Consider the following 27,767-nt stretch of genomic DNA (forward strand, 5'->3'; position numbering starts at 1 on the left):
AAAATAGACTCTTCTCAAGGACTCATCCTGTATTCTTAACCATGAAGGTTTAGGGTAATATCTTCCCAAAGGAGGAAAATTATTCCCGCGACTTATAAGACAAAATGGGAGAAAACTGCAAAGCTTAACCACCCAGCAGTGTTTAAGATGTGTGCGGTCGTCACGGCCAGGGAAGGCCGAGAGAGATAGAAACGCTTCAGAGCTGAACTGAGCCACAGTGTGCCGTTTCTACAATGGTAAACAGGCAAAGTTAAACAGCACTATTAATTAGGCTAATATGAATATGATCACTGCCAGGGAAATTCAATTCTCTCAGCCCTAATCACAACTGGATAGCTTGTAAAAATTATTTTGTTAGGCCCTGGTGCAAACAGCGTGGCCTTTTCCAAACATTTGAGAACTATTTGTTTTGCATGGCGATTAACGCTTTGCTCGTAGCGCGGGAAGCGGAGGGGCACGATAACCGTTGAGAGACGGCTCCCGCGGGAACGGCTGACTCAGGGCGAGTGTGTGAACGCAACGCGGACGCTGCTGTTGTTTATGGAGGCCTGTGTGTGTGTGTGTTTGAGCAGGTGGCGAGGATTAGCGGTGCTGTCAACACTGAACGCTGGATAAAGCCTCTGCTCACCCTTTCCTCAGTCTGCTCATTAGAGCTCATCATTTTACCATTTCACTCTGACACATCTCTGAAAAGGTAAGGTTTGTTTTGGGGAAGGAACACGTATTATCCTCATGTGGAATGATGATCTTTCTCCAGTTGTGGATCATCCAAAAGATGTTAAAAGTTCAACTTTTACTTTTTTCTCACATTTTGAAACAATGCACATTTAGGCTATTAAAAAATTTTTTATTTTTTTTTGAAGCATCAACTAGTAGGCCTAGCTTTCAGATTTCATCCAAACAAATCTTCATTTGGAGATGAACAAATTACGAGTTTAAAACGGTGAGAATTACGTTATGGCATAAATTGACAAAAATCAATTTATGGGGTGAACTACCATTTAGTGTTAATGGCTACTAGCTAATTAATATAATTAGGCTTTTATTCACATACAATCAATCCAATCACAGAGAAACATGTTTGCTTGATGTGCCAGAACCAATGAGGTTCATTCTCCTGTTATGCAGTTTGAGCTTCTGCAAGAACCAATGAGGGTTGTTCTCGTGCATCAAGCAGGTTCTGTTGAGCTTCTGTTTATATTCGCTTTATATTTAGACTAAACTGCTCAATTCATATAGTTTTATATCTCTTTATGAACTTTTTGAAGCATCAAAATAGTAGTTGCGTAGTAGCTGTCAAGAATAGCCTACGCTCTCAGATTTCATAAAGGTCTTCATTTGTGTTCCGAAGATAAACGAAAGTGTACTTAGCTGTGCTTGAATTTAGGAATTTGATGTAGTTAGATTAACGGTTTTTTTTTTTTTAGATCTTTGACACATAATTATACTCTTATAAATAATGCATAAAATGTATATGAACCAAATTAAATATATTAGCATTTGCTCGATGGTTTAGGCTGTTAAACCAACAATATACACACCATCTAATTTACACTATGTAAAAAAAAAAAAAAAACTTTGCAGTTCTGATGCTCCCTACAGAGGACATTTTGTCACATAAAATAAAACGTGTATACTAAAATCATAATGTGCTTTGAACACTCATAAAAGTTGTACATTAAACTATGTAAACTAGCATTGGTATTTTATACTAAAAAATACCAATGCTAGTTGTGAAATAATATACTGCTCTCTTTTTTTTCCTATACATCAGATATATATATATATATATATATATATATATATATATATATATATATATATATATATATATATATATATAAATTAAGTTATAGCCAAACCCCAACATCTAGTCTCTGACAATCAGGATGTCCTTTAGCACATGGTCTCAGGCTTCTAAGTCGGCATGAAACATTCGTCTTTTCTTTCCTATTGTGACGTATGTATATCCGATCTTGTCTGTAGACAAGAAAACATTTAGGGTGGGAATTTATCAGCAGTTAAGTAGATCGTTGGATTGTTGTCATTCGCAAAAAAAAAAAAAAATGCAATTTGATGTTTGCTAATATTTATATTGCCAAAAAGTAAGATGAAATTCTAATAACTTGTAATATAAATCAGTGAGATTTCTATAACAGCATAACAGACTACATAAAATGCATAAATGTCAGTTGTCACTGTATATCTTCCAATAATATGTCTTAAGATTATATTTAAATGTTTAATACTTGCATTTTAATATGATTTTTGTCAGGTAAACAAGTAACCTAAGTTGCTTCAGTCTAGTTCATCTTGAAATATTACCACCAATATAAAAGTTATTCTTATGTTTACTTTATCAAAATCATTAAAGATTTCACAACAAAATCAGAACGACATGAAGAGGACGTTTTTAGAATAACTAAAAGGCCTTTTATACTTGCTTAAAAAGTACAAACTATGAATCAGAGGGCAGAAAGCGTTTCGATCGTGCACAACTGGTTTTTCAGCAAAGTTCTTACAGCAAACTTTACTGTAGCTTGTGGTTACAGGAGCCTACCCACACATTTAATTAGTTATTAGATATTAAATCCAGTATTGTTCGCAGTGTTATTAGCGCTCCCACAACCGTTCCTTCGGTCCACGCTGCCTCCAGTGCCCTCCAGTGTTATGGCAGCCCACAAATCCCAGCTTGAGCGCATCACTCTCTCAAATCGCCCTCTCTGCCTCCTGGAGCAGTGACAATACAGCATTACAGCACTCAATCCATGTCAACAGCAGCTTTGCTTAATGCCAGCTCAAAGCTTTTAAGCTAAATCTTCACCTAATGATGCTGAACGATTAGCCCTTTGCTCTTATGCCTGTCGATAGACTCGTATCAATTAGTCTTTATATGTTTGTTTGTTGGTATATTGAGGTGAAGCTCTTGTACAGTGCTCGAGCTTCAGGCACACTGTACAGTACGTTTCAAATTAACAAAGTATTTCATGTGAATTTCATTTGAGTATTTAATATGAATCTTCTTTCATATGTTTTGGGGCTCAGATTGGATTACAGTAGGGTTTCATTTCTGTTGCATTTTTTCTGCAGTCTTTTTGTGTTCATGAGGTGTGTGTGTGTGTGTGTGCAGATGTAATACGGTGGCAGCCCTGTCTCCTGTTGTGAAGCAGATGTTGCCCTCTGTTTTTACCCACCTCTGCACTCTTCATGCCATGCCAAGCCCCCAGAAACACTGGTGCCATGCTAAGTGAGGGACACAATGGATATGTAAAAATCCAGCAGAAAACAGGTATGAACCTTGGGTAAGGTTGGTGTGTAATTTGGATTTATTTCTGACAATATCTTATTTGGTGTGTGTGCTGTCTGAGAGTTTGCATGCCAAAATTCTGTCTATTTAAAAATGTGTAATTCTGACACTGTAATGCTGATATAATTTTTAGGAAATATAATGGAAGTTTTTTTTTCAAATATGCAAAACCATCTAATAAGCATCAATCAAATTAATTCTATATTAATTTTTCACTAGTTTTTCCTGGATTTAATTGAAAATTAGTCTTTGGCCACATTGAAGATTTATTTGATCATTTAATGTAGGGATGCACGATATATCGGCCACCATATCGGTATCGGCCGGCATATGTGTATTTTTAATGTTATAGTTATCGGCCCAATAAGAAAATTTGAGCGATATATTAAAGCCGATAAATAATGGATTATTTCCTTCAGCTGAGACACTTTAGATGCGCACGGTTTGCCATGATGGTTTTGAATTGCTTGAAATATGATTGGAATCCCTTCATAAAAGGAAAATACAGTAAAGTGCAACATGAGCCGCACAAGTCTGTCATATAGTCTACCGTACATACAATTATCATGAAAACATCATTATTAATGGTGTGCTTTGGACTTGGATTTTGTAATCAGGATCTCATAAATTATCTAACATTTGATTTAGATTTATCGGACAATATATCGGTTATCGGCTTTCAAATATAAACAAGTATCGGTTATCATATCGACAAAAATTTTCATACCGGTGCATCCCTAATTAAATGCGACGATACGCCGGTACCCGCTGCTTTATAACGCTCCCGTGAGTATTTGTGTAAGCGCTCTGTGAACACTGAAGAGCCTCAAATGTTTCTGTTCAAGTGTTTTTGCAGCGTTGAGCTTTGTAGCCAATCACAGACATGTCTTTTGAGCGCGTGAATACAGTGGCCAATCAGATGCTTAAGTTAGTCAGAATCTGCAGATGAGGCAAAACTGCAGTCACGAATCCTTTCATTATAACCGACAAAGTATAAACGCAATGTCAAGATTCATTGCACAGCGTAGAGACTTGATTGATTATAACGGGAGTTTGCAGCTGTGTGGACATTGCATTGAACTGAAGTAATTGACAGCTTCAGTGATTATAGTGGCAGCGATCTTTGCTTGCTTTCTGTATAATGCCTATATATTATACTGTACATTTTTAAATGTGCAATTGAATGTGATTGACACTAATAACCATAGCAATGGACGAAACAAAACAATCTGATCCTGTATATCAAATAATCTGTGCATTAATTCTTAGTGTGTAAATGCTAAATAATACACCTGCCACTTTTTCTATGTAATGTTACTTTGTTGTTCATTTCATTATTAACTTTTTCAAATTACCGGTAGTGACTTTTTACATAAATATGTACAGATTTTTAAATCTAAAATAGTTCTAAGCACTTTGTTTTATGATCTGTCCTGACAGTGGTTATTTTATTTCATAAATGAATAGGATAAGTTCATTTTACAAACAATTGCAATTATTTAGTTTATATATATATATATATATATATATATATATATATAATGTATATATATAGGCTACACACACACACACACACACATATATATATATATATATACATACAAATAATTACAATTGTTTGTAAAAATTAACTTATGTTAATAGTTTATGATACTATTATAATAGTATCATAAATACTTAATACACACACACTATTATAATATAATGTCATATCATAATGACACATGACTATTGCACTGAAGTGCCTTAAAATGATCAAAATTCGCATCCAATGCCAAAAGCAAATGCACTTAATTTTTAATTTCCTGTATAATGTGTTGCTTTGGTCTTAAAATAAAACAGTATGGTGTAATCTGTTGGGTTGTTCAGGACAGCACTGCGCTGTTGGGCTCTGAGCCTGCAGTAAACCTGATGGAAAGGCAGAGGGCAGTAGTGCACTAAAGCAGCCCCCCAACAAGCCCTCTCTCCCACACTCCCTCTTTCACAATGGAAGTGCGCCCGGGGGGGAAGTGTTGCTTTTTTAGGTCTATAAGCCCGTATCCCTTAATCCCTCGCCATGATTGACAATCATGATTTAGGGTATATGGTGTCCCATTCTAATCCAGCAGCACTGCTTTCATTTGCATACTTGCCGTGCGTGGCCTCATTTTCAGGGGAGGCAAACTGCCTGCTGCCTTTGTAAGAGATGCAGGGAGAGGAGAGGAAAAGAGAGGGAGAGAGAGAGAGAACAAAAAGCGAAATAGGAGATAGAAAGAGAGCTGAGAGGAGAGAGAATTTAGAAAAAGAGAGTTGGCTGGCATTGAGGAGAGAGAGAAAGAGTAAGGGAGAGAATGATGAAAATTAGATTAGAGAGAGAGAGAGAGAGAGATTAGAAATTGGGAATGTTTGTGTATGTCTGCCAGGAGTGAGGATAACTGTGTGTGAGAGACTGTGTGTGTGTGTACCAAAGTCAGTCCTTGCCATCCAGCCACTTCAGTATCTCTCAATTGCCCTCCAGTTCTAAAGATGCGTCCCAAGGCACAGATGAGCGAGAGACAAGGAGAAAGGCTAAATTAGCATTAACTTAATTAATGAGGCATTTGCGATAGCAACGTAGAATGTCATATGACACCTGCAAATAAAACTGACAGAAGAATTACGATTTACAACAAAATTGTAACCAATGGAAATAATTTGCAGGCTACTTTATAGCATTAAAAAAACAGAAGCATTCAAAATAAAAAAGCTGTCAATTTGAACATAATGAACTCACATTTTTTTGTTATTAAATCATAATATACTAGTGTTATAATTTATAATAGTGTGTGACCTTCATTTCCTGTGTATATATTCAACTGCCTTTTCCAGTGCATTGCAAAAATGTCATATGCCAAACTCTTGTTTTCATCCAGTGAAAACTTTTGTAATTTTGTGTGATATCATTATGTGCGAACAAGAGAAGGTCAAACATTTACAGTCCAAACATTCAAACAGAAGGTCAAACATTTACAGTCCAAACATTCAAACAAAAGGTCAATCATTCAAACGGAACTTTTTGTTGTGACAGATTTATCAATTTAAGTTCACTGCAGTTCGAATAATAAAATGTAGAGTTATATTTTAAAACATTGAATAATCAGTTATTCAAAGTTATCAGTTTAATGTTGTGGCCAGAAAAGATCAGGCACATTTCTAATATAGTAATCATGACATAATAGTCTGCAATAATAATAACAATATACATTATTATTATTATAGTTAGTATTGCAGTTTTATTTATATGTTATTTATTTATAATGATGTTTGGTCAAACAACAATGGAATTATATTAAATAATATAATAATCATTAAGTAATAACAATCAATACACAAAAAACAATAATTATAATAATGCGGTGTATTATTTTATAATAGATTATAGTTAATATTGCATATTTATTTATCTAGGATAATCATTGGTCAAAGAACAATATAATTAAAACCTAATATAATACAGTAATTATTAAATAATAGTAACCAATATAAATAATTATAATATATTATAAAACGATCACATAATTATTATTATTATAATTAATATTGTATGCTTATTTATTTATTCAGGATGATCTTTGGTCAAAGAACAATGGAAGTAATACCAATATCAGTCAATAATAGTAGATAATATAAATAGTAGGTAATATAAATAACAGTAATAAATAAATAAATGTAATATTAATAATTGTGTATTTATTTGTGTAGGACGATTTTTCAAAGAACAATGGGATAAAAAACAGCTAAATGTGAATCAGTGTGTTCCCTGATAAAGGAAAACATAGAATGAGAAACTTTTCAGTGTGTGTGTGTGTGTGTGTGCGCGCGTGTGTGCGTGCGTGTGTGTGTGTGTGTGGTGTCCTGGTAAACCCTATATTATGGGGGAACTATATTATGTCCCCACAAGGACAAGGATTTCTGATATTGCCATCTTTGTGGGGACATTTTTCCCCCATAATTTACCAGGACACCACACACACGCACACACACACGCGCAGACTTTGTTTGGTCCCTGTGAGGAAAACAGCTTATAATTCATAATACAGTAAGTGATGTTTTTTGAAAATGTAAAAAGGTTAGTGTAGAATATACAGTTTGTACAGTATAAAAACCATGTCTATGGAAAGTCCCCATAAAACATGAAAATACAATGTGTGTGAGAGAAGGTGTGTGTCCTACAGATGCTGCATGAAGTATGGTGAATCTGATCTGATTAATATCTGTCTGTGTATGCTTTGACTTCCCGTAACTTATCCAATGTTTACTAGACTAAGTGGTTTCATTTCTACGCACACTATCCACATATCCACACACATTAACACTTAGCCAATTTGTTATTTACTAAAACTGTGTATGTGTGCGTTTGCATTGTGTGTGTGTGTGTGTGTGTGTGTGTGTTGTGTGTGCGCATTATACAGCATATCTCTGAGTCTGAAGGAGACATGGGGGGAAAAAAAGCTTCACATATTCCCCCATTTTGAGAAATTAAACTCTTGTACTTGATCCAGCTAACAGGATTTTCTTAAATTACTTTATAAAAGACCATCTTTTAACTTCCCTCTCTCACATGCAATCCATTCATTAGTAGGTCTGCCTGAAGGGCCTCCCCACATCAATTGCTTGGGTTAAAGTTACAAACTTAGGCAGCTCTGTGATGCTCAGCGCTCATGGTGGTTTGCGGAGGCGGGGGCCAGAATTATTAATTTCTCAAGTATTAGAAAAAATAACGAGATTGAATTAAGAGTATTGGCCCTCTGTTATCCTGAGCGGCTAGCCTCGGGGTCCGACTGTGGTGGAGGACATTATGCAAATGCTTTCTTTCTATATCTGCTCTCTCCCTCTCTTCCCTTCTCTCCCGTCTCTCGTCTTCTGCTGCTCCTATGGCTTTAGTTCAGTGTATCATTCTGCTCATGTCCTTGTGTGTCTTTTTCTTCTTCACTTGTCCCTAAACTTCACACACTTTACAAGAATAGAAGTCTCTGTTTCTTCCCATCTCTCCTCTCTCTGTTTCTCTAATCTTGAAGCAGGATGAGATTGTGACGGGTCGCATAAAAGAGACAGCTGTCAAAACACAGCCTGTTCCTGTCATCTCTCTCTCTCTCTCTCTCTCTCTCTCTCTCTCTCTCTCTCTCTCTCTCTCTCTCTCTCTCTCTCTCTCTCTCTCTCTCTCTCTGAGGTGCTGATGCTTCTGCAATCTCTGGATGTAAAATGAGAGAGAGGATAATCTGCATCTATGTCTGTGTCTATCTCTGCTCTCTTTTTTTTTTTTTTGCTCTTCAGTTTCATTCTGACAGCTGGAAAAGTCTTTAAGCTCGAAAACATTGTGTTGCTCCTCACTGCTGGCGTAACATTCAGTATTAATGAAACTTTTTGTTTTCCGAATCATCACTGGAATGACCGGTTTTCAGAGTTCACAGATTAGGTTTAACAGATCTGCACCTATATCGTTACCGCGGTATAATGTATCTATCATTAGAGATTTGCTATATTGTCTAAATCGTGGTATGTAAATATATAGCACTATCGACAATTCAGAATGATGAAATGCAAGGATGAAATTGAGAATATAAAGAGTAACTCGCACACCGCACAGAAAGCCTCAGCATGTAATCACAAATTCAGTTGTCTTTCACGTCTTATTGCGCTTGAATCGTCGAATACACACACAATTATGTCAAAGTGCCCATCTTGAGTATTCATGTGAATACATTCGGTTATGTCTCAAGTGAAAGTAAACATTTGGGATGTAAACCGGATGTGTATCAGTATAAAAGATCCGTGCGTTCGGTCTTAAAGTGACAGCAGCCTAATAAACCTGCAGCTCTGTCATTAATATGAATCAAATAAAAGATAAAATAACTTGCTGAATAACTCTAAAAAATGCTGGGTTGTTTCAACACAATTTTGGGTAAAATTCTTCTTAACCTTTATTTAACTAGGAAAGTCACATTGAGGTTACAAACCTCTTTTACAAAATATGGACAAACCCAAACGTTGAGTTAAAAATACTCAACAGCTGGGTTTGTCCATATTTTACCCAAAATTGGGTTGAAACAACCCATCATTTTTTAGTGTAAGAATAAATGATTTAATTACGTTTAATTACGTTTTCTGAATTCTAACTACCCTCCTGAACAGTGAATGAACCTGTTAATGATAAATGCACAAGTGAACTTGCATGTTAGTTATGTGTTAGTCGGAATATGTAAGTCAGTGTGATTGTGAATAGACAGAGACAACGAATATTATGTTATTGAAGGAGCTCAGGTTTCCACAACTAGGACATAACTTTTTTGTTAAATGTTGATACATATAAATTAATAAATATAAATATTTGGTTACATTTGGCACTTTCTTTTCAACTAATATTGTTTTCATCTAAAGTTTTTTTTTTTTTTTTTTTTGTAAAATGTACTCAAATGTATGAATATGACATAATAAAATATTTACTAAATTGAATTTTTCTCATATATATATTTTTTTTTAAATCGGACTTAAACGAAGAACTGTGTAGAAATGAACACTGAGAACTGTTTTAAGTTCCTGTGATGATATAGGAGAAGCTTTATCATTTCTTGTGATGCTATAAGAGAATAGTTTTAAGCTCAATTTGAAATACTTTTTATAGTTCCTGTGATGCCAGAAGAGGACCTTATCAAGTTGTATGTTTGAAACCCCTATAAAACACCCTCAGAAAAACCAATAAATTGGAGTCTCAAAGAACCCTGGAGGGATTTGCTTATCCACTATTTATATCTATTTATAGATAATACTTAATACACTGATCTGAAGAACACATATCGTGACGTGAAGGACTTTTAAATCTCCAAATAACAATATAGTCAACTTAAGAACCCTTGTTAAAAATGGTTACTGGTATGAAGAACCATTAAATTATCTTTGAAAAGGTTAGAAATACTGTATGAAACTGACTTTAATCAGTGCTTAGGGTGTTGCTATGCAGTTAGCTGGATGTTGCTAGGGTGTTTTTTTGGTGGGGGCTAAGAGATTGCTTACTTGTCAAGTCAAGTCCATCCCTAGTTTCTGTGATATTCTGGTTTCTAGATAGAACTAAAATCAATATGAGGCTAATTAAAATTTTCAATGCAACTTTGCCCAACAAGTTGCACAATTTGAGATATTGTTCAGCACAAATGGTGTGGGATGAGTTATGTAGGCCTACTATGAAATTCTGGCCTTCAAGATCCACTTTCCTGAAGAGTATCGCTCCAACCCTGATCAAAATCACCTGCCTGCATCTTTCTAGTAATTGTGAAGACCTTGATTAGCTTGTTCATGTGTGTTTGATTAGGGTTAGAGCTAAACTCTGCAGGAAAGTGCGGCTGCGGCCCCGTTTACACGTACATGGTTATTTTGTAAATCGGAGACATTTCCCTTCGTTTGAGCCCTTCGTTTACACGCAAACAGAGAATTCGCCTCTGAAAACGATTCTTTCTAAAAACTCCGGCCAGAGTGGAGATTTTTGAAAACTTTGTTTGCACGTTTGCATGTAAACTGAGAAAAACTGAGTTTTAGGCAGCCGACGTCACAGTATGTGACTATTTTCGGGATTCTGATTGGCTAACGTGGGCTCGAGCTTCTCGTGACACTGAGAGGTGTGAAATGTCCGTTTATACAAATAGCCGTCCACGTGTAAACGTAGCCTCAATCAGAAGTTGCATACTTCCCTACTAAAAACAGTATGTGACAAAAGAAGAATGTCCGAATTCACAGTACTCATAAAAGCGTAGGCAAAAAGTACCCGGATGACCTTCTACTTCTGGTGAGATTGTGAAGTGTGCATACGATAAACACTTTACCATCCCATGAGGCCACGGGAGAGGATTTATGAATGATACTGCGACGCAACTGACGCTGGCAGGTCACATGATAATGACAACATGGCGAAGGTAGTACGTCATCAGATTCTCGCCGGAAGTAGTAGGTCATCCGGGTACTTTTCGCATAGTACTACAATAGTATATTGTAGGGAAGTATTCGATTTCAGACGCAACCTTGATCTCTGCCATGCTTCAAATAAACACATCTTCAGGGGCACATAATACTTAGGGTTATTATTATACCAAACCAAAAAATATAAAAAATAGTAATCGTGATGCTCGCCTTAGCAGTTAAATATTTTAAAGATACCATGAAATCAACATTGACTTTTTTTTTTTTTGCAGAATATCGTATACATTTTTATCTGTCATGTATAATTTTTATTTGATCCATATGCCTTTGTAATCTTTAATCAAAAATGTTCACCTGTCTATAAGATGTTCCATACACTGCACCTTTAAAATAATTGAAATACAGCATATATATATATATATATATATATATATATATATATATATATATATATATCCTGACTGCAAAGTGGCATTCAGATCTTCGCCCATTTAGTTGGCCATGTCCAACTTCCTATGATCCAATCAATTCCCAAAGGATGAAATCAAATCCTAAAAAAAAACATTTTTCTCATTGCAGAAGCAGTTTCACTGTAATATATATCACAATAAGGAAGAAAACTTTCGTTTTATGCCGACTTTAAATAGTAAATAATATAGTGCAGCTATAAGAGGATAGCGGATGGTTTTGACATCAGGTTCAGAATAGCAGTCCTGGTGGAGTTCGGGATCAGCTGGCAGTGCTCGGGTCTCTTCCTCCAGCTTCCGATGAGAGGCGAGTAAGTGCGGACAGATCTGATGTCAGTAAATATTAGCTTTACACCTGCCGCTACATTTGTATGTATATATGTTTCCTTGATTCCTTGACAAGCTGATTGCATATTCAGGGGCAGATGTTGCTGGAGTTGTAGCGCAGGAGAGCGAGGGAGAGCGGTGGAGAGAGGGGGGGTTGTGTGTGTGTGTGTGTGTGTGTGTGTGTGTGTGTGTGTGTGTGTGTGTGTGTGTGTGTGTGTGTGTGGTGGGGGGGGGGGTCTCCTGTCAGAGGAGAAGGTAATTGGCCCCCAGGCGATGGCGGGTACAAAGAGAGAGTGCGAGAGAGGCAATAGCTCTCGTCCTCCGCTCCCCCTCGCCGTCTCTCATCTCTGGTTCTCGGCAGATCTGATAAAGATAAACGTGTGGCAAACGTGTCATTTGATGAAGGAGGCTCTGGGCAAACACAGGCGACATGATGAGCCTGTGATCTGCCTGCACGAGTGTCAGCAGGGGACGGGCCAGAGATCTCAATCCAGAGCCGCCGACTCTCAGACTCTCTCGTCTTCTGTGCAATTGATAGTGGTGTTGTACGTTCAAATCAAACACATTTTACAATTATTTCATAGCATATGGATTTTGTTTTATTCAGTTCCCTGATCCAGATCCAATTATGCCACATATTCTTCAAATAAAATGCCTTCATCAGGAACAATGTCTAAATCTAGATTGAGAACAATCATAAAATACACAAGCATAATATGAAAAAAGTAATATGTAATATACACTCTAAAAAATGCTGGGTTGTTTTAACCCAATTTTGGGTCAAATATGGACAAACCCAGCCATTGGGTTACATTTTGAAATTGCATTTTTGATCCAACGTTTGGGTTCGTCCATATTTGACCCAAAATTGGGTTAAAACAACCCAGCATTTTTTAGAGTGTAAGCTTATATTATTATATTATATTATATTATATTATATTATATTATATTATATTATATTATATTATACATACTTCTGCTGTTGTGTATGCATGAATAAAATTGTCATCTTTATATTTTTTTGCATTTTGTCAGGCCTATTCATGGTAATATTTATACATTTAAAGTCGGCATGGAATAAAAATTAACCGTTTTTTATATATTTTATATAATTATGAGTATTAATTTTTTTGCATGATATTGATCTCATTGTAAATAATTAATCCATGCATTTCTAAATGTTAAATTTTTTTACCTTGTAGTGAAAACACACTTCACTTCTCCAATCCTATCATCTGCATAACCCCCTCTCCCTCGTTCTTACAATTAACTGAAAGCTCACATTAAGGTCTGACTCCATCCAATCAACAACTGACTGACACAAGTCCCCAGCCTACATTTTTCCTTTTCATTAATCGGTCTGACTCGGATGTATGTCACAATACTGAAGAAAAGAACTTTAAGGAGATATTGGTTTTATTTAAAATGTTGGTACTTTATGTCATCACTTGATGTGATGTGAAGGTCCTGATGCAAAACTAACTGAGATCCAAAGCTAAAGCATTTACATAGAACAGGAAACAGGAAGCACCAGTGGAGGAAATCGGAATCACGAGCACATTTTTGGACTACCTCTATGAAATGAATTGTGAGCTCATATATTGAGAGAAAGAAAGCAAGGAGCTTTGTCAATGGAGTGTGTTTCTCTCTCTCTCTGTGTGTGTGTGTGTGTGCGTGCGCACACTCACGTCACCCAGCTTTGAAAGCCAAGCCCCCTGGGCAAGGGCTGTGAAGAGCTCGAATGAGACATGCACAATCAGTTCCACTCTTTAAACCTCTCTCAGAAGCATATCTACTGCCACAGTGCTGTCTTCATGGGCCACTCCATCAGTTAGTGGGCTGTGATCTGGCACCCGGCTCTGGCATATTCTTCCTGGTCTCAATGAGGTGCAGATGGAGACTCTTTTGCCTCAATATCTCTTCTTATTATATTTAATGGTATCATTACCCAATTCACGCCATTCTATCTTAATTTCTACAGACAAATTATTTCCTTTTGTAGGAAATATCCTTGATTTTCATCTCTCAGTCTTTGGGATTGTTCACTACATCTTATTCCGGACCACTTTCTCCTTTCTATCTCCAGTTTCTTATTTATGCTGCATCCCATCCAACTTAGAAAGTCTGAATTTACTTGAAAAAGTGCAATAGCCACTTGAGTTTCTACATTACATGTTAGCATACACAGGAAAAATACATCTTCTGATTAAACAGTCTCAGTACATACAGAACTAATACATAAAAAAGTTTCCAATTTGAAATCCACTTTTTACATCTTGTTCTGAAAGAATGACAGAAAAATTATCTTTTTACAATATCACTGAATAGATATGTTTGTGTACATTTTCTATTGATTATTACAAGAATAATTCATCAAATGTGGATAAAAGCATTATAACTAGCTATGTCCCGATGCACAGTGTAGACAAGCACACTTCAGCTTTTAAAAGAGTTGAATAAGTTGCCTGGTTGTCCCAGTGAAGTTTGGCAGGTTGCTAAACTAAATCTAGCACTGAACCAGGTGCTCATAAATGATTCTACTGACGGGCTGTGTATTGTAAGATAATTCGTTCATCAATACATCACATGACCAATGGCAGCGTTATGCAGGAGCACACGCAGGTCCGTCAGGCTGCTGACATGCGTTTAGGGGTGGGTTGTGGGAGGAGGGAAGGGTGGTGCGTTTGCATGGTGCCTCTCCGGGGGTCACCATGTTTGACTCTTCCCACAATCCCCTTAGAACAAAGGCGTCATTGACAGGAGGAATGTGCCAGGCCACCAGCTAACATGCTAACACCCTCCTCGAGCTCCCTCCCCCTTAACACGCGGGGTCTAACCAAGTGATTAGTTGGGGATTAAAATATTTGCTGTGCAAATACCTGCCGTGGCTGTCCGAATCAACGCCACAGTGTAGTTCAAAGACACTTGTTGAACTCGAGCGAGACCTCTAAACTCATGCCTCAGACCCACCAAGACAGCTTCTCAACGAACCTCTAGACGTCTCCTAATGACTGGACCCTAGTCACCTTTGCAAGGCTAAATAAACCTTCGAAAGGAAAAATCTTTAGGAATTTCTTTCTTCAGTGAAACACACAAAAAAAATCTAAGGTTTTCCGTAACCAAACAGTTTTGGTAACCATTGATTTCTAATAAAAATCACTGAGACATTTCTTAGAATATCTTCTTTTATGTTCCATAGAAGAAAGTCATGCAGCCAACACGGTTTCCTTACATGTACATTTGAGCTACAGCAGGTTTATGATCTCTCGGTCAAAGTGACCTGCATTATTTGCAATTAGGGCTGGGACAACGCGTCGACGTCATCGATGACGTCGACGCAAAAAATACGTCGACGCAAAATATGCACGTCGATTCGTCAGACCCAAAACAAAAATGGCGGCGTCGGAGAGTAGTAGCAACACCACTCGCTCCTCAGACTTTCAGAAGTGCAAGGCGGCACGCACTCGTTCCTCTAAATTGTGGGAATTCTTTAATTAAAAAGGAAACAATTCCCTGATATGTCGTCTTTGCAAAATGGGGATGGCCTTCCATTCTAGCACCACGGCAGAGAGAGAGGCGCGGGCGCGATCGAAAAGTCTGAGAGTGTTTGATTATGTGTGTGTGTGTGTGTGTGTGTGTGTGTGTCTGTGTGTGTGTGTGAGAGAGAGAGGCGCGATCGCAAAGTCGCAGAGTGTTTGATTATATTTGTGTACGCGTGTGTGTGTGAGAGAGAGAGAGGCGCGATCGAAAAGTCGCAGAGTGTTTGATTATGTGTGTGTGTGTGTGTGAGAGAGAGAGAGAGAGAGGCGCGATCGCAAAGTCGCAGAGTGTTTAATTATGTGTGTGTGTGTGTGTGTGAGTGTGAGGCGCGATCGAACAGTGGAAACAAAAACATACTCCGTCATTTTGTTTACAGGACATCATTCAAACTGCAAAGTGTTTAAGTTGTTCTGTTAATTCAAATTTTAAGGAAAACGAATATATTAATCTGAAATCTTTATATTACACACATAGGATTTGATTAGCCTACTTGTTGATATTTAATCAAGGTTTTATTGAATGCTACCTCTGACTAAGAAATGCATGCACTTGTACAATGTTTTATTTTGGAATTTTAAGAGCAATAAACATATAGGCTATTGCAATGTTAAGGAATTCATGTTTTTTTTCATTCAGACATGTAAATCAACATGTATAAATTGCTATTATAGTCAATTAATGGGCAGATAATCGATAATCGAAATCGAATCGGACTGGGGAAAATAATCGTTAGATTAATCGATGCATCGGGAAAAATAATCGCTAGATTAATCGTTTAAAAAATAATCGTTTATCCCAGCCCTATTTGCAATACAACAATTATTTGAAATACACAACACAGTCTTTCGAAGCATGTGCGGGCTTGTATGCTAATTGTAACTTGTACAGGTGAAACTCGAAAAATTAGAATATGGTGCAAAAGTTCATTTATTTCAGTAATTCAACTTAAAAGTTGAAAGTAATATATTATATAGACTCATTACATGCAAAGTGAGATATTTCAAGCCTTTATTTGTTATAATTTTGATGATTATGGATTACATCTTATGAGAACTTTTCACAATATTCTAATTTTGAATTTGGGGTTTTCATAAGCTGTAAGCCATAATCATCAAAATTATAACAAATAAAGGCTTGAAATATCTCACTTTGCATGTAATGAGTCTATATAATATATTACTTTCAACTTTTAAGTTGAATTACTGAAATAAATGAAACTCTTGCACAATATAAAAAAATATTGAGTTTTTTCAATATTTAACTCTTAACTCTTTTCAATATAAAACTCTTGCACAATATAAAAAAATATTGAGTTTCACCTGTATGACATGCTGTATGAAGATGCAAATTTCATACTATTCATAGGCAAAAAATGTCCACTGTCAATTGTCAGTATACCGATGCAAGCAACGCTGCTTTCAAATCTCTTTCAAAACAAGCAGATTTCTGTTGGTCAGCACGTCAAATGCACGTGATCACCTTGGGGGATTTTTTCACCCTCGCACGAAGTTCGTAATCGTAGAGATTCCTATCCACCTTATTTTTCCATGTGTAAGTAAGCTATTTTCTGTAAATGTGCAAGACTTCTGAATCATTAATGGCGTGACACACCAAGCCAACCGTCCGGTGTCGGCCAATGTCGGGTCGTCTGTGAGTGTTTTTGCGGTCTGTTGGCATGAGTCGGACAAACATTGGTTGCATTTCGGCCGATTGAGTAGATCACGGTGAGAGAGATCACTCTGATTGGCTTTCAGCTTGGCGAAGAAAAACTAATGTAAGAAAACCCCAAAGCGACAAAGTCAAGAGGGGATACACAGAGGGCACAAATAAGAAAATAACTTAAAAATAAGATGGATTAGAATGACTGGATTTAAAAATGTAGCCCCACTTTCAGTCTGACTTTTCAAAAAAATGGACTTCAGTCAGAAATGAGTCCTTTTATAGAGTTTTTTTAAGTGCATGTAAAAGTTTGTATGGCTTTATTGTGAATGAATCAAACTTATATACTTCATAATGCAATTGGTGTCAGTCAAATTAAATATACACAGGATACATTTATAGCAAAATCTTTTGTTTAAAGCAATATTGTAATCAACATGTCTCATTTCTTCTTTGTTTGTTTCTTATTATGACCAGCTGTTATTTAACAAAGAACTTTCATAAAAACTAATTTCTTGCGCACACTAGCTGCCAAATGCATTATGACTCCACGGATTGAAACAATGCTGACTGTACACACACACACAAACCCCAAACCATCAGTCCGACCACAACCTGTGCCTACAACAATGTGACCTGTACTTGTTTTTTTGCCACCTTGTGCAGTTCGTTTATTAAGGAGCCCTAACCCCTACGACTCCAACCTTTAGTATTATATTTAGCCTCCAGCAGTCATTTGGCACCAGTTTCTCTTGATTTTCTGCTGCCTCCCTCCACACACCTTTTCATCACGCTGCATTTGCTTGTGTGCGGCTGGTTGTTGAAGCAAAGATTTAATTACTTTCTGTTAAATTAATTTGAGAAGGAAAATAAACAGGCTGGTGGTAGGTCTGAGGAACAAAAGGCAGGGAGATGCTGGGAGAGTGAGCGTAGCCGAGTGAGGTGAGGCACGCGGGGGAAAGGGAAAAAAAGCTGGGCTCCGACAGGTTTCAATTAAACAGACCCCTAGCAGCGCTGACCAATGCTACCTGCGGCCCTTCAGAAACTCCATATATAAACATCAATCACTGTCAGGCGTCAGGGCCGTCTTGCGCGCGCTCACCCACACCACTCGGACTGCATGTGCATTTATTAAGATGTAGTCCACTTTTTAATCTTTCAGTCTACAGTGATTTAAAGGGATAATTCACCTAAAAAATAAAAAAAGCTGTCAGTATTTACTCACCCTCATGTCTTTCTAAACCCGTATGACTTTCATTCTTTCGTGAAACACAAAATAAGATTGTTTTTACACTACACTGGTCACTCTTTTCCATGAAAATTTAATTAATAGGGGCTGCAGCTTTCAGAAAGCAAATAAGCACCTTAAACATATCATATCATAACAGGAGTAATAACTCATGCACTATATTCCACGTCTTTTGAAGCCAATAGCTTTGTGTGATAAATAGGCCCTTATTGACTAAAAAATCACTCTCCAACCTCTTCGCAGGTTTTTTTTCTTTTTCTTCAATGAATCCGTTCATTTGATTCCTAAGACTGGTTTAAATGATTAATTCAGGTTTACAGATTTGGTTCAAGTGTAAACACATTGGCAGTGCCATACTGACTGAAATGAATGCTTTTCAGAAGACTGGACTGGGATGAGGGCATTTCAATGCCACCCAGATGTGCGAATAAAATATTGAAGCCACGGACCGATTTGTAAACCACAAAAAGAAAGGGATTTTGTTAAACAAAACAACAACAACAAGTGAGCTGTCTTTTCCTTTCCAGCCGTTTATTTGCGGGTCATCTTTTTAATATTATGATTTTTTTTTTTGCTCCTTCTAGAATATGAAGAGTAAAATTGTTTGTAATTGTATTTCATATTTCATCAATAGTGACACAACACGACTTATTTTAGTGTTGATATAATGTTCAACAATTTTAGATTTCGTTAGATTAGATTTTTGATGACAAAATAGTGTTATTGAGTCACAATAAACATAGAAGTTGCTTTTGCAAGAAATTCTTCCTGTAGATGTTAGAGGAAGTTGTTACAACCCTGGGATAAATTAAGGAAGTTTACATATAAGATGCTCTGAATTTCTTAGTGTGTATATACTGTGTAATGTATGAGTACTGTACATAGTGCATTTTCGCGATGTTTTAGTCATAAACACCTGTTCATTTTCCTCTTTTGATCTTGCATTGCATATTTTGGAGTACATAGACAAACTTTGGAAACTCTTTTCACAAAGGTTTCCATCAAGTCTTTCCTAATTTGTCTTTGGCATTAGCAGGGCTGTGAGGTTAGTGAGGTGAGTCAGCACTATGTACAGGGCCTGTTTTTAATGCTTAATTTTGGACTGAATCCAGGGCTTTTAAGAATACCACTTCCCTCCACGTCTCACATCCATCACTGCTGTGGCCACACACGTGTGTCGTACTTCATATTTAGAGCATATTTTCAGAACTGTTGGAGAGAGGTGGCGCCTATGTCAACTTGATTATTTTCCAGTTACTTTGCTGCCGCCTTACATACTATACAAAAAAAGAAAATGTGTTTTATTCCTTCCTCTCATGCAGCTTTTAATAAGCCTGGAGTCATACACACACACACACGCGCACACATTTTGTGTGTGTGTATATATATATATTCCATTGAAAAAATTGCCAACGTTACGTGATAGTAAAGACTATTCAGGTTGGTTTCAAATTGATCAATATTCTAATACTTAATATTTACATTAAATTAATCTGTATATCTGAAATGGATACAAATAGAAATGTTTGTCATTCTGTTATATTTTCCTGCCAAAGGAAATCTTTAAAAAAAAAATTGTTTAATTTTTCCAGAGCTTTTTTTTTTTTTTTTACTGCATATGAAATAAACATCTTTAAAAAGTATTTAACTGTCACATGACTCGAACAGCTTCCGGGTGGTCACAGTTGTGTCTCTCAGCTATGTCTGCCCACCCACAGAACGTAGGTGTTGTTAAATGAGTGGAAAATTTGGATGGGGGGGGAAAGAGTGTGTGTGATTCTCTGTAGCCCTCAGCAGACTAAACCCATTATGCTACCTCCATAAGATCTGTGTGATGTCGATGTAGTGGAGGTGCTTTGCCAACAAATTATCCTTTTCACATGCATCTTGTTGCTTTGAGAATTTCAACTCCATCCGATGTAAGCAGTCACGTGTACTGAGGCACAAGCACACAAGATTGCACACATCTACTCGTGTGCATACACATATCTCCAGACCTAGCCAACAACAGGTATCTACTCACTGGGCCAGTACAGCAAAGTCACCAACATACACACTTTTTTTTCTCTCTTAAACTGACTATCAGTCAGGGGTAGCGAAGCATAGCTGGTAATCTATAAGTGGGGTGTGTTTAAAAGGACCCCATGAGCTCTCTTAATCACTTTATCAAGTTGTAAGATCAATAAAGCTTAGTGTCTAGGCTGTTTTATTATAGATGGGCAACACTGAGGCAGTGTACTCGGAAAACATTCATTCTTACTCACTTGTGCATTTTTTGCACTAAAATTAAGTAGGATTAAGAGAGTTAGGAGTTGTGTGTGTTGCTTTATGGAATGCTGTGTTCACGCCGTGACGTAATTACCGTAAATAAGAGATGACAATACGTGTGATGCTGTACTTGAAGCTGGAAAATAAGACTTATACGTTTCTGTTGCACTATTAACTCCAAAATAAATCTGCAGTGGTCGCGTGGTACAAGTCGTAGCTCTCTGAAAATTCGGAGCCTAAAGTTGTAATTACGAGTTCTAGGATCACGTGAATGCTTTTTACAAATCAGAATAGTTACGGTAATTAAGTTCAGCTTGGATCCTTCAGGCTTTGGGTCATGTGATGACTGCTAAATGGGCCCTGTGACCAGCTGCAGGCAATTTAGTACCACACACACATATATGCATTTACTTATTTTAAATGACAAAATATGTAACATTAATGATGCCTTGAATTAAAGCATTATCATTTATTATTAAAGTTTTTTTTATTTATTACAATAACATACAGTAATATTCATATTTATTGTTGTATGCTGTTATATCAGCAGTGGAAAATATCCTGACAAGATTTTTTCTTTATAAGAACTAGATCTATTTTTAAGATGTATATTTAAGAGAAGAAAAATGTGTAAGCTGTTACATTTCTAATCAAAGTATAAGTTCAGTACTTTATATTCTCTCTAACCCGCACTTAACGTGTATTATTGTTTAATTTAGTTGTTAGTCTTTATTTCATTGCACACCAATTTTAACATCGCAAGAATGCTTTTTTTTCCCAACCAAAATTTGATAACACACCACTGAAATCCCTTGTTTCAACTGAAGTGTGCTCAATTATTCCCACTTTAATTAAGTCAAGTTCCGGAACACTAGAAATCAATTCAGTTTCTGTTGATTTGTGTTCTTTTGTAAAATGTTTTCTGTTTCAGTGTTTTTCTATGATCTATAAGCCCTGTTAAGAAATTGGAAATTTTCTGGTGTGTGTTAAAGAGACAAAAAGCGGGAGATAGAGGGCAAGAGATATACAAACTCAGAGAATGTGATGTCTGTAACTGTGGGTGGCATGAGGAGCGGGCTACCTAATCTGCTGTGCCTCACTACACCCTAAACAAGGATTAGACACCATGGCCAGGCCTCATGACTGCCCTGCTGCCGTAGCACACACACAGACCGCATTTGTGTTTGCGTCAACTTCTAATCCATATTAAATAAGTTTACACAGCCTTAACAAGGCTTTTGGCCAACTGAATGGCATGACAGCCCTCACTTCTCCAAGTAGGCAGTATACATGATGCTGAAGTAATTCCTAATCACATAAATAATTTGGTTGTCTAGAACGTTCACTCACTCACTCACTCAATATAATATATACGTTTGTATGGAAACAAAACCTTATCAGAATGTAAATGTGTATATAGCCAACACCTCATCAAGTTGTTTTACTCTACAGACTCTTTGATATCAATAATTATTGATAGAAGATTGAAATGTCTGGATTTTGTCACTAGACTGTTTTCAATGACACAGACCAAGCTTTTTTTTCTACACACACATTTTATGCTTTACCAAGAAAAAAAAAAATTTGCATGTGCCCATCAAAAGAGCATCTAGGTCGAAGATTTGTGTTTTCTGTGAAAAATGACTTGTCTTGAGTCATCAGCTCAAGTCCAAGTAATAAGTAATTGCAGCAAAATCAAAGTGAAGTCTCAAGTATTCTAATATTTAACAAGTCAAGTCATCAAAACTTCAAAATTGTGATTTGAGTCTCACCCGGGCCCACATATGACATAGATGCATATACAGATAGATTTCCTCAAGGGGAAAATTAGTTAAACTAATGCATTACGTTTCGCGTCCTAGTTAGTAGAGTGTAATGGAAGAATTAATTGCTTTTGCTGCAAGTATCCAAACCATGTGGAGAGGTGCATTCCGGATAGAAAATATAAGTTCCAGAGCTAGTGTGTCTCCTGGAAGAGTGAAATCCTCCCCATGAGAGCTATTTGTCAGGGTGCCTGCCTACTCTCTTTGCCATCGCTGTTCAGTGTAAATATTCATGAGGATTTGAGCAGTATAAATAGCAGAGGTGTCCACACTGCCACAACGCTCTCTATCTATGCAGAGAAAAAAAGACAGCTTAATGGGCTTATTATGAGGCACATTACATCACCAATGCCCAATTAAAAATCTCCATAAGAGGAGAGGAGGCAGCTTATGCTGGTAAACTTTGAACAGTGTGCTTTAAAAGTTGAAAGTAAAGGCAACTTGTGACTCTGAATTTGGAAGCGTGCTCAAAGGATTGATGTTATTAGAAGCCCTTGAGACTATAAATAAGGGCAACCAAGGTCACTTTTTTAAATCTAGAAGAATTAGTATGCTCTTCGTGTATTGTAGGTATATAAACGTTTGCGTATCATTCAAAAAATAGGTGTTTGGTTTTGTTTCTTAGGTAAATCCAAATGTGCTGAACAAGTTGTAAGTGGGCAGATATTGATGGGTAGTTTGAAAAAGTATGTGCACCACTTTTTAGAGGACTCTGTTTTGTTTAATGCCTGCATCTTTACGTTTAAAGTCAAGGATTCTTGATGTATTTTTATATACGATTTATAGCTTGTTTTACAAACCTACTGAAATATAAGCCTTGAGATTGTTTACTGGTCCAATGATGTTACAATCAACATGTAAAATGGCAAAGTTCTGGATGTGTGGAGAATAACAGAAGCAGGTCAGATTTTCGAGATAGAGAAGGTGGGGCCATGCAGTGTGGGGTATATGTAAAGTTAGGTTAATAGGTTTTGTAGGGGAGCTCGACGATCACCTAGAATGTGCAACACATTTCTGAGAACATGTCATGGATGCCTGCAACTTGTGTTATAAACAAATACAGCTGCAATGGCAGGTGGGCAGGTGTGAAAGAGATGGGAGTGAAGATGTAGAACAGCAATCTCATGATGAGTCCAACTCTGATAGCGAATTGGGGATTGGGCTCAGTCAAGAGCTAGAAGACGGCAGGAAAGATGAAGAAAGGGGTGAGAGAAAAGGGATGCAGAGAAATACTAGAGGACAAAAGTCAGCAGGCAATAGCAGCAGGCAGCCCCTAAGGACTGGAAGCACCCTGTTCTCCAAGGCCTCCCCTCACTGGGTGCTGGTCCAGATGCAGATGTGGAAAAGGGAGAGACAATCGGCCGGGCAGCACGATGGGCATGAAGGGAGGGAAATGGGGAGAGAAAAAGAGAGGGGGAACAAGTACCATCCCCGCCGCTTTTTATCGCAGCCATTGATCGTGGCATGTGTGCATTGATCCAAGTCGACCATCTGCTAGAGTTAGATAAGCATGTGAGGGTCTGGGCATTGTACTGTCACTCAGAGAGAGAAAGAGAGAGGGAGAAAGTGAGAGATGGGGGGAAAGAGGGAGAGAGACGGCGAGAGATTAAGCGGAGAAATAGTGAGACAGTGAGAAAGACAGCGAGAGAGAATGTTAGAGACAGAGGAATAAAGAGATAGGGTAGAGTCAGTGAGAGAGGAGAGAAGTGATGATGATGGGGAGGGAGGGAGGGATGGATGGATGGGGGTTTGCTTCTGCTGCAGGGAATTACGGAGGCAGGATTAGCCTCTTCACTCCCAGGAAACTGAATTTTAAACGGCTGTCTCCTGGCTCTTTCCCTTTCTCTGTCTCTTTCACTCTCTCTTGTGCTTACCCTACCCTCACAGTGCCTCTTTCAATCTCAACTGTACTTCATCAGATCTGTACCTCATCAGAGTTTGGATACCCTAATGTTCAAAGTGATGAAGTCCCTTCTAGGCGATAGCATCATATTTACCCTGAAGGTCTACAGAGTCATCCAAGTTCCCCCCAGACTCTTTGTCTGTCTCCTGGTCTCAAATCTCCCATGTTCTTTTCTTTGCATGTTAAAGAAGTATTTTCTGGCTTACCCTCGTCTTCCAACCTTTTCCAATCACTGCGTAGAGAAACACAGAAATGCAAGCGTGCACTTTATGTATATATTTGATAGACATTAGGGGGAAACACCCCTCCCTCAGAATAGTGGTTGGCCAGTACAGGCTCTTCAATAATAAATTCTTAAACTATAACATTTGGTCTTCGCAAATCGTGGATATTTAATTGTAATAATATATATGACCTTCAGCAAACATTTTGCCTAGATCTTCCAACTCTAAAGTTACTAATACTAGTGATCATGACAGTAACTGTTGCAATGTCCTCTCTAATTGTAATTGAGGTAAAGACCTAGATTTCTCTAAAGATTACTTTTTCATAATTCGGGGTGTTTCTTAGTTCTTGAGGAAGGCCCTTTCTTTGCCCTTGTTCTGGAGTCTTGTTTGGGAGAGGAATACTAAGGTTTTGAGGGAGTCTCACGGCATACCCTGTTGCCAAGGAGCCCACAAAAGAGCAACAACAGCTTTCCGAGGGACACAAGGTATTCTGCCACCCACACCTCCTTTAGCCTTCTCCGCCCTCTGTCCTTCCATCCCGTACTTCATTCTCTCTGTTGTGGCAACTTTTTACTTCACTTCATTTTCCTCTTTAGAATGTGCACATTGGGGTCTGACTCCCAGTTAGGACTGTGCCATTGTTGAGGTGTGTGGGGGGGTGAGGTTCCATTGGGTATGGGGGGATTAGCGAGGCTGGTTGGATCATCTTACAGCCGCCAACCCCCCTCCCGACCAGACCCACGGACAATGGGGATTAAACTTCTCTTATTCTTCCCCCCAAATCGACGGGATGACAAAGACGGTATTCCTCTGGGCCTTTTAACACCGGGCTGCACAGCTGAAGTTACGGTCGGGGGTGGCTAGGGACTGCAAGAGGGGGTAGGGGGCGCCTTGAAGAAAATTAATCCTATGGAATTTTCTCCCTCACCTCTCCTTCTCCTGCTCATTGCAAATGGTGCTTTGTGGCCCCTCTCTGCTATCTTGGCCCACCAATCACAATGAACGAACACACACGTAAGTTGGTGAAAGGGGCACAAGAAGGATAACACTGACACCTTGCTCCGTATTTAACACCCTAAAAGAGAAACCAGCAGACGCCAGCCAGGAAAGCTTTGAGTAAAGACTGATAAAGATCTACGTGAACTGGTGTGGCAGCACAGGCCGATGTGTCAATAAGCTCGTTTGGCAGTTGACAGTGATAGCTTTAATTAAGTTTCTTATACACCGGTCTCCCGCTGGACATCCACTTAGTTTAATCACCATATGTCATTCAGAGGCGGCCTACACGCGTAATAGCCTTTTGAGTGCCTCTCACATCACTTCCACACCATTGCAGCTTGTTCGCACTGTATTTGTGCTGGACTGGAAGTGCAGCGTGTTCTGCAGGTACAATGAGACAATTATATTTTCCTAATCCATGAAGGGAATTTGAACCAATACCCAAAAGAAAGTACCAGAAAAGACAGATTTGGTGATTCCAATGCTTTGATGTTATAGCATCATTCAAAATGAGCATCAGATTTGAGTTCACTGGAATCTGCTGCTGCTGTAGATGACAGACCAGCATAGCTATACTGTTACCACCAAAGTCTTGTTAACCGGCATGTTCTTTTTGGTGTATCTTGTTGACAGAGGAGTCTCACAAGTTAAAGTCCGCGTGAACCGGAAGTTGCAAACGACTTTTCTCAAGTCTTGTGATGCATTTCCGAGTGAAACAGAATATTGAACAGAGGGCAGGGTTTTACTTTAGCGCTCCTCCTCTCCATCTCTCGCCCATAGCAGAGTAATGGTTTGAGGGGAGTGGTTAAGCGTTTAAGCAACCCAAGCCATCAAGCCTATGTCATCAGAAAAAGAACCATTCCAGAGCCGGAAGTAACTTTTCAGACTTTGATTAAAGATAACCACGGCAAACTATTTTTATATGTGTATTAACTTGCACGGATTAATTGTTCACCACAAGACTAGTAATATCCGCTAACAAAGTAAATAGGGTCAATTTTGATTTCATGCCGACTTTAAGAACCCTGGTTTAGCAGGTGAACAGACATAGCCATATACTATTCATCAGCAAAACTGAGCCAGTGTAGGTGGTTGCCTAGCATAGTCTTTCTTGTTTGACCAAGAAAGTCATGTTAGCTTTGATGCCTGTGAGGGCGCCTGCATACCATCATCCTATGTTGTTATGCTGATGACCACCAATGCTACATTTATTGCTGGGTAATTTGACCTGTGGAAACTAAAGGCCCTGATATACCCGTGGCAAATTTCTTTTTCATTATTAACTTAGGGGTGAAAATAATTAAATTTGCATCTGTATACTGTTAGCAAACATCCCAACTCACTTCTGGGTAGGGTTTGTTATCGTAAAAAAATTTTTTGACATCGATATAGAATATACTGCGTCATCTGCAGTATAGTGAATGAGCGCTTGCGCCTATAGTCAAGTCACCTTCATATATATATAGCGCTTTTAACAATATAGATTGTTTCAAAGCAGCTTTACAGTGATAATAGGAAATTAAAGTAACAGCGATTGTTTTGGCTTTACAGCAGCTCTAGAATAAAGTTCTTGTCCCGCTAAAGTTACTTTTGACTGATTCACTTCCTCGCAACGATCATTAGTTATTAACTTAGGGGGGCGCTAACACGACACTGTTCTAACAGAAAACCCCTAATGCGATCCGGCCGCTCATTTGCACAAAACAGTGTCAAACCATGAAATAGGTTCCAAGGTACAAGCCTTGAAAAATTTATAATACAGAATTTTCCATCGCTTCCGCATAGCCACGTGAACCGGAATTATCCCGACAACGTTTTATCTGTACAGAGGTGAAGAGAAGGGAGGGAGGCCTTTACAGGGGAGAGACTAGTTGACACTTCAGGACTGTGTTGTCGTCGTGTCCAGGTCCTTCATCAGATCCGGATACGGCCTGGATCTGGCGGACTGCGGTAAACCTCGCGATAAACAGAGAGACTAATATTAGCGTAGATTCCATCTTTCTTATGATGTACTACCAAGTACATCAGGGTTTATGGGAAGTGTTCCCGGTTCCGGCTGATCTAAACTATGC

At 38.0% G+C, this 27,767-nt stretch overlaps 1 protein-coding gene across 2 annotated transcripts in view; it reads left to right on the top strand.

Annotated features, from left to right (window-relative positions):
• Positions 1-127: 127 nt before the first annotated feature.
• Positions 128-27,767, top strand: part of otx2b (orthodenticle homeobox 2b) — a 79,162-nt gene continuing 51,522 nt past the window's right edge. Inside the window, exons 1-3 of one of the 2 annotated variants that reach the window (XM_079632793.1) lie at positions 128-236; positions 573-694; positions 3,131-3,289. The gene's annotated coding sequence lies outside the window, so the exon portion shown is untranslated. Of the gene's footprint in view, positions 237-484; positions 695-3,130; positions 3,290-27,767 lie in introns of those variants that run through there. The other variant, XM_079632792.1, reaches the window with a different exon arrangement.

Source organism: Phoxinus phoxinus (genome assembly GCF_949152265.1).
Source record: "Phoxinus phoxinus genome assembly, chromosome: 13".
Taxonomy (NCBI): domain Eukaryota; kingdom Metazoa; phylum Chordata; class Actinopteri; order Cypriniformes; family Leuciscidae; genus Phoxinus; species Phoxinus phoxinus.